The sequence below is a fragment of the Pteropus vampyrus genome, unplaced genomic scaffold (assembly GCF_000151845.1).
Source record: "Pteropus vampyrus isolate Shadow unplaced genomic scaffold, Pvam_2.0 Scaffold88, whole genome shotgun sequence".
In the NCBI taxonomy this organism is placed as follows: Eukaryota; Metazoa; Chordata; class Mammalia; order Chiroptera; family Pteropodidae; genus Pteropus; species Pteropus vampyrus.
In genome coordinates, this window is record NW_011888869.1 from 5,973,147 (window position 1) to 5,980,870 (window position 7,724).

The window sequence follows — 7,724 nt, forward strand, 5'->3', positions numbered from 1 at the left end:
AAACTTAAATACTATAATGCTGAATTGCATAAAATAAATGATATAAAAAGTTTTAGCAGTTATAGGTGACAGAGATCCCTTCTAATTTGGAAGATATGAAAAAGGTTTAACATGGATAGAAAGGCAGGTGCTTAAGGCATATATGAATTTGAGATTAAAATAATTTCATAGCATGTAAATTTTTTTAAATTTTGTTTTTGTCTACATGAAGACTAATCAATGCTTTATTATAAATCTCTAACTGGTTTCCATTGAAAGAAGGAGAACAAGACAGGTAGGTAGGATAGATAATTTTCAGATTAAAAGTAATTACTGGATTCATTAGATCAGGGTTTTATAACATATATAAATTGCTTGATACCTGGTGCCAATTTACAGCTACCTTAAATTACTGGATAAAAGAATAATGATTACAATGATTAAAAAAAAGAAAAATTATAATAATAATAACATATTGGTTAGGACTCATAAAATGATGATACTTAAAATAAAAACATGTTTGGTTTCTCTGAAAACATATTAAAAAAAAATCTGCCTGTAGAATTGAATTGTTACCAACAGAGAGAGGGTTTATAGCACAAGGGTATTATAAAGAGACATCAGCCTCAAACCTAAAACTACTTTTTCTTTACTTGTAAGCTAATTTTGAAAGCTGTGTCTGAGAGGCCGAGAGGCTAAGCAGAATTTTCAGCAGACTAATGGCGTGCCATGAATTTCAGAGACTATCAAAGAGCATGAGTCTTGTTATATATCCCAGGCTTTATCTGGGGTCCCAAAGGTCTATATCCTAAATCACAGACTAGCCATCAAAAATCCCAGTTTCATAACACTCAGTCCCTGATAAGATTACAGACCATAGTTTAGCTGCTTAACAGAAATAAATGTAAACGTTTCCTGAAGAAGATGACACTATCATTGCAGTTTTTAAAATTTAAAATATATGGTGCTCAATCAAAAATAACCAGGCATACAAGATTTCAAATTTTGACAGAAAACAAAGAATTTTTAAAAAGTGATTATAAAAGACACAAATAATGAAGTTATTAATCATGGGCTTTAGTTTAACTATTATTAAAATATTTAAGTACTTAAAAACAAGATGAAAAAAAAAAACCAAGATAAAAAATTTAATGTATCACAACCCAAAGTAAGAACTCAATAAAGAGTTTTAGCATCATATTAGGCACAACTTAGGAGAGAATTCATTCGGTGAAAAATGAATGAAAGAAAATACCCAGAATGAAACATGAAGAAGCAAAAGATAGAAAATACGGGGCTGGGGAGCGGGGCAGGGAGTAGAGAATGACCATGGGATACTATGAAAAGTGTTATATGATTGGTTTGATTCTCAGAAGAAATGGTGAAAGAATGAAAGTATTTTTGTTTTACAAGAAAATGACATAGAACTTGTCAAAAATTGCTTGAAGACCTTAGAACAGATATTAAAAGTGATATAAAGCCCTAGAAAAATAAAAACTACTAAAACACACCTAGGCAAAACATAATATTTCTGAAAATTAAAAATTTTAAAAGCAACCAAGATGGAGAAAAAAAGACCGTTTTCACAGGAGTGGCAAAAAGACTTATTTGACTTATTCATGAAAACAGTGAAAAAATGAAGCAATTGAATTATACTGTCAAATTGAAAAAAATAATGATACACAGTGAATTAAACTATCCTTTAGGAATGGAAGTGAGATAAGCATATGAAAATTAAATATGAAAATTAAAATATTTCATAATAAGCAGACCTGTACTAAATAAATACTAAAGGGAGTTATTCAGCAATGGAAGATGATACTGGATGGAAAAATGGACATAGGAAAATTTAAGAGCAATGGGAAGAATATGCTGAAAATCTAAATTAACTTGACAGTATAGAACAATAAAAATGTCAGTAGTAATGTTAAATGTAAATACACAAAATACACAATTTAATGATACGAAATGCCAAAATAGATTTTTTAAAAAGGGTATGATGCTTATAAGAGATACATATTTGATATAAGGACATAAGATAAAAATAAATAATAGAAAATATTTCCTATAAAAGAAAATAAAATGATATTATTTAGTAAATCACCAAGTCAAAGCTGATATTGCTATACCAATGACAAAAATGAATTTCAAAGTTAACAAGCATTATTAGAGTTGAAGATGGATATTCAATAACCATAAAATGTTAAAACCGTCAAAATGATAGAACAGTTCTAAGTTTGAATGTATCTAATAACAGTCTCACAGTATATTTAGCCAAAATCATCAGAAGTAAATAGAGAAATGGATGCATTCAAAACCTTGATAGGGAAGTTTTGACATAAATTCAATAACTATATAGAAGATTTGAACATCAGGATTATCGATCTTGGCCTTGTAAACATACAAAGACCACTTCTCCAAAACCACAGAACACATTTTCAAAGTTCTCATGGAATATTTTTCCAAAATAACCATATACTAGTCCACAAAACAGATTTCGACAAATCTCAAAAATTTTAAGCCATACAGAGTACATTTTCTAACCACCATTAATCTAGAAAACAATAAAATATAACTGAAAAAAATGTCTAAATGTTTGCAAATTTAGTAACATTCTCCTAAATACAAAATGGGTCAAAGAAGATATCATAATGCAAATTACGGAACAGTTTACACTGAATGATAATGAAACTTCTATCCCTAAGGTTCAGATAATTCCATGCTTCTTTATTGTTTTAAATATCTATTTTATAATGTAGTTATAAAATAAAGATTAAAATCAATAATATAAATATGAGATTAGTTTAAAAACAACCGAATTCACTTGCCACAAGTAGGATAGGTTTAATAAAATTGGAGGAAAGAAAAGTTCAAATCTTATTAAAATTTTATGGTTCATTAATTTAAAAATTCTATTGACATCTGTATACTAAGGACTTTACTAGACTCATGAGGTTGCAGGCAGGAGAGATACAGCAGTGAAAAAGCATAAAAAAATCTCTCTCCTTGTTAAGTTTATAGTTGTGAAGACACACAGACACCTGCCAGATAAGTAAGTAAAATATGGAGCATAATATGTAATGCTAAGGATTGAGAGGAAATTAAACAGAAAGGATAAAGACTGTCAGGGTGTGACAATTATAGATAGGGCAGCCTCATGAAATAGGTTACATCTGAGTCAAGACCTGAAGGAAGTGAATGTTTGACTAAATCTATATCTTAGGGTCAAACATTCCAGGTGGAGAGAATAGCAAAAGCAAAGACAAATATAATATCAGAGGGAGACTAGTGGGTCTGCTCAATGGAAAATAAAGGAGCGAGTATGGATGGAGTGGTAAGAGAGGGTGACAGTAGAATATAGTCAATTCAAATGCTTTCATGTCTTATAGGCTACTATATAAATTTTAGCTTTGAATTTGAATGAGATGGGAAACGTAAGATTTTGAACAAGATGACCAGATCTAGCAAGTTATTTTGGGATTGCTTTGATAGCTATTCTGAATTCTGATTAAGGAAGACAAATCAAAAAGCAGGAAGGCTAGCTGGAAGGACTAGTCACAGAAATCTATGCAAGAGATAATAATAGCAGCGAGGGGTAAGAGGTTGTCACTAACTGGGTATCTTTTGAAAATAGAGCAGATAGTGTTTTCTAAGGGATTAGATGTAGTATGTGAGAGGAAGGGAAGAGTCAAATTTTTATTTTTCCCAAAACAACTGGAAGGATTGAGTTGCCTCTAATGAGATGAAAAATATTTAAACAGGAGTAGGTTTAGGGTGTTGTAAAGAGCTGTTTTTGGACATTTTAGCTACAACTATCAAAAACTTCATGCTTAGATATGAACGTTTCATTGAATAAAAGTTCCATTGAATAGAGACAGGTAAGGAATGAAACCTTTTCTTCATGATTATATCCTCCACTATCCTCACCATATAGGATTTCAGAAACAGGGTGAAGCAAAATTTCTTATCCTTACTTCTCCCTTAAGAGTAGAACTTGAACCAAGTCTCGGAGTACCAGTGTTCTGTTTTCCTATGTAAGAAATAAACGTACTTAGAAGAGTGAAACAGGGCAAAAAGATAGCTAAAATGATGGTGGATCATGAAACTCATCATCACTGTAAGCAAGGAGGACTTGAACTGTCAAGGACTCCGTAAGGATCCACGTAGAATCAAGTCAGAATTATTTGTACAAGGTATTGAAGAAAGGAGCATGTATTGACTGGTGCCCACATGCTGTTGGTCAAGGATTATCACAAGAGTTGTAAATTCCTTTGCACTTTTGAGACCATGCTGTGAGTGACAGGCCAGGATGTTCAGGAAGCTAGTGTGATGTATGGTGCAAAAAGAATGAAGTGAGGTTGGGTTATAATGGTATGAGCTGGTTGCTGCAGTAGTGTCTAGAAACGAATATGCGAGAGGATGAAAAGTACAAGGGGAGTTTAGGGCACAAGGGACCAAGATTTGGATTTTTCTGAGGTAGCTAGAAAAATAGATTATGGAAATATTTTATAGAGAGTTGATTGCTCAGTTGGCATCTTGGAATGAGAGTTCTGAAAAATTTGATTTCTCAGATCCTTGGTGACTCACACAATTTCACTCTATTATTTGAATATTCTAAACATAAGACTGACACATAGCAAGACTATTGAAGCTTTTTCAAACAAGTAGAAATGTTACAGTCAAACTATGCATGTGGATTGAGTTTATGAGACCTGAATTTTATCCTAATTCCCTATTTCAGGAATGTTTAAGGTTACAGTGCTTTTTATCAAGTTAACTTCCTACAGCTAACAAGATAACAGATGAGTTACTAGGACTCAGACCACCTCATACAGCGTGTTTATTGGACAATCCCAATCACACCACGAATTCAACAAAATCACAGAGTAGGAAAAAAAAAAGCAGCATTTTTTGCTGGATATACAATTATGGGTTCAGAGGAATTCTATAGACTGTGAATGATATAAGCCATTATTTAAGTTGTAAGTCTGATTTTTAATGGCAAATCTCATTTGTTGTCTGAATCATAAATAATCCTTCCTGTAACAGAGAGTGAATTTCAAAGGGAAATCTCTGACCTGAAAGTGAATTATGACTATAAGAATAAAATACGATATCCCTAGAACTGTGGAAGCAAACACATGACTCTCAGACCTATACTTAACATTACTTTTCTATGGCTAACCCCCAAAAAGGTTTGAATTGAAGTATGTCTTTCAGAATGTACTCTTTTTGACAATTCTGGAATTAAAGCCATAATTAACACTCAGAATTAAATATGCTTTTCACTGAAAGTACTCCATGACTCTAAAAGAAAGTCCTGTTGATCCAATAACAGCACTGTCATTTACTTGACAAAAATCTATTAGTGATAATACTGTACCCATAACTGCATATAAACGAGATTACTAAGTAGAATACAAATTGTTTATTAATAAGCTGTATTAAAATACTTTATCTGGCATTAGTAACTGATTGCTAACAAGCTAACCCACTATAATCCCTTAAAAAATCTTGTGTTCCTCAAGTCCCATTTTTGACAATGTATTCCATAGAATCTTTTATTCTAACTAAATTGATGGCTGAATCAACCTACTTTTTTGTTAAACATTTTAATATAACGACAAGGCACTAAATAGTGAAATAGCAAAGTTTAAAGAAACAATATATTCTTCCAGTTAGTGAAATGCCAAGTTGATAAGGATAAACGACATGAGAATCTTTTCATATTGACTATGGCCTGGAAAGTGGCAGATGAACTTCAGTGTAGATAAGAAATTTTGAAAAACAACCTAAACGAAATTTACAAGAACACAGGCCCTGAACTTCTCATTACAATCTAGGAAAAACAGATTTAGGAATCATTGCAAATTACTTTTGGAAAATATTAAACCAATGGATTGTTGTAGAGATTAAGATAATAAGTGAAAGTTTTGAAAATAAGATATAATTTTCTTACCCTTATACATGTAAAAAATAAGGGTGTTTTTGTACATAAAATATCATAAATTGACCTAGGCCTAAAACTTGAAAAAATCTGTTGAAAATCCAGAGAAAGGCAGAAAACAAGTAAAGTGGATGAGAAATATTGTAATTGAGCAAATCTTGAATAGTGTAAACTGATTAGAATATTTATTTAAAGAAGTAAAACAATTCAAGATAAGAGCGTCTCAAAGGATATGAATAAAGTAAAGATGACACTTTTTTAGATTCTGGAGAACTGAAAATAGAAAGTAACAAAAGAATATGTTGAGAGTTGTTTCAGATGAACTATATAAAAACACTTCATATCACAGGTAGTAACTTAAAATATTCTTTATGCCAAGGAAAGCTAAAAATGTAAAGATATAGAATGATTACTGATATATTTATAAGTAATCAATCAATTCGCTCCTTCAGAAAAAGATATGTATTTAATTATAGGTCAAGCAATATGCCAGTTAGGGTGGGTTTATTAGTAAAAATAGGAAAATAAGCAGATAATCTCAATCCAGAGTTGTAGATGTAATGACATGGTGGCATGATGCCTGTGCATGTGTGCAGGTTTGTGCTTTTGTGTGTCTGTATATATTTATGTGAGGAGGGTATGTATTTACATGAGTAGGAAGGTATCAGTAAAAACTACCAGGATAGTATAGTCACTGAATTAAATCTCAACGTATATTTCGGAGTAAGGCATAGGAGCAAGAAGGAAGAAGAGAGTTAAGTTTCAAAGGCAGGAAATTGAGAGAAATTACAGCACGTAAGGGAACTGCTCTAATTCCCAGGTATGAAGAGTAAGATAAAACTAGAGAGATAAACAGGCACCCATTTGCCGTATTATGAATTTGGGCTTTATCTTATGGAGAATGAAGAACTTTTAATGAACACTGAACAGAGTAGGAATATGATTGTGTTTTTCTATTACCTTTTTTAAAAAAAATTTTTAGGTGAAGCAATCCTTGCTTTGTTGACCTCACAGACTGCAAGGATCTTGTCAGCTTACAATCTTTTTTTTTTTTTTTTTTTATGCCTACACCACCTGGTCTTCCTAGGTGGTCTCCCATCCAAGTACTAACTAGGCCTGACCCTGCTCAGTTTCTGAGATCAGACAAGATCGGGCTTGTTCAGGGTAGCATGGCCGTAGACTCTATTACCTTTTTTTACCCTTGCCTGAGTTAAAACTAGTAGCATAAAGATAGTTTTAATCACGGAAATAAGCAAAACAAATGGCAAGTAAGATAGAAAACTTCAGAAACATACAGATTAAATTCATATCACAAACTTTAAAAATACTTTCTTAAAAAATTACAAAAAATATTTTTAAAAGATTAGGATTAAATAGAAAATAACATTGGAATTTAAGACAAAACTACCTTTCCAAGAAGTGCGGTAAACAATTTTAAATTATTAGTAAAAGACCTTGTAGAAAACTCACCAATATTCCGAAGTTTGTAGGCACAGGATAAGGTAGAGGTGGCAAAGGAACTGTATAGATGGTGTCAATTAAGATCCCCATTTACCTGCCAAGTAGCAACACCAGTGGCAAGATTGCTACAGAAACATTGCTTTTATGCCCTGCCATGTGGTTTTCAATTTCATTCTAACATGAAATAAAAGAAAACGACCTAAGTTCCTGAGGATTTGGCAAATATCAAAATGATAGAGCACATTCTTTAAGAAGCCAACTTTATAAATTTGGACAAATAGCAGAAAATGTGACCACAAGAAGAAAAGACATGTTTGGCCCTATTTAACTAAACTTA

General features: G+C 32.0%; 1 pseudogene; it reads right to left on the reverse strand.

The window, feature by feature from the left end:
* Positions 1–6,988: 6,988 nt before the first annotated feature.
* LOC111742216 lies at positions 6,989–7,107 on the reverse strand (annotated as a pseudogene).
* Positions 7,108–7,724: the final 617 nt, after the last annotated feature.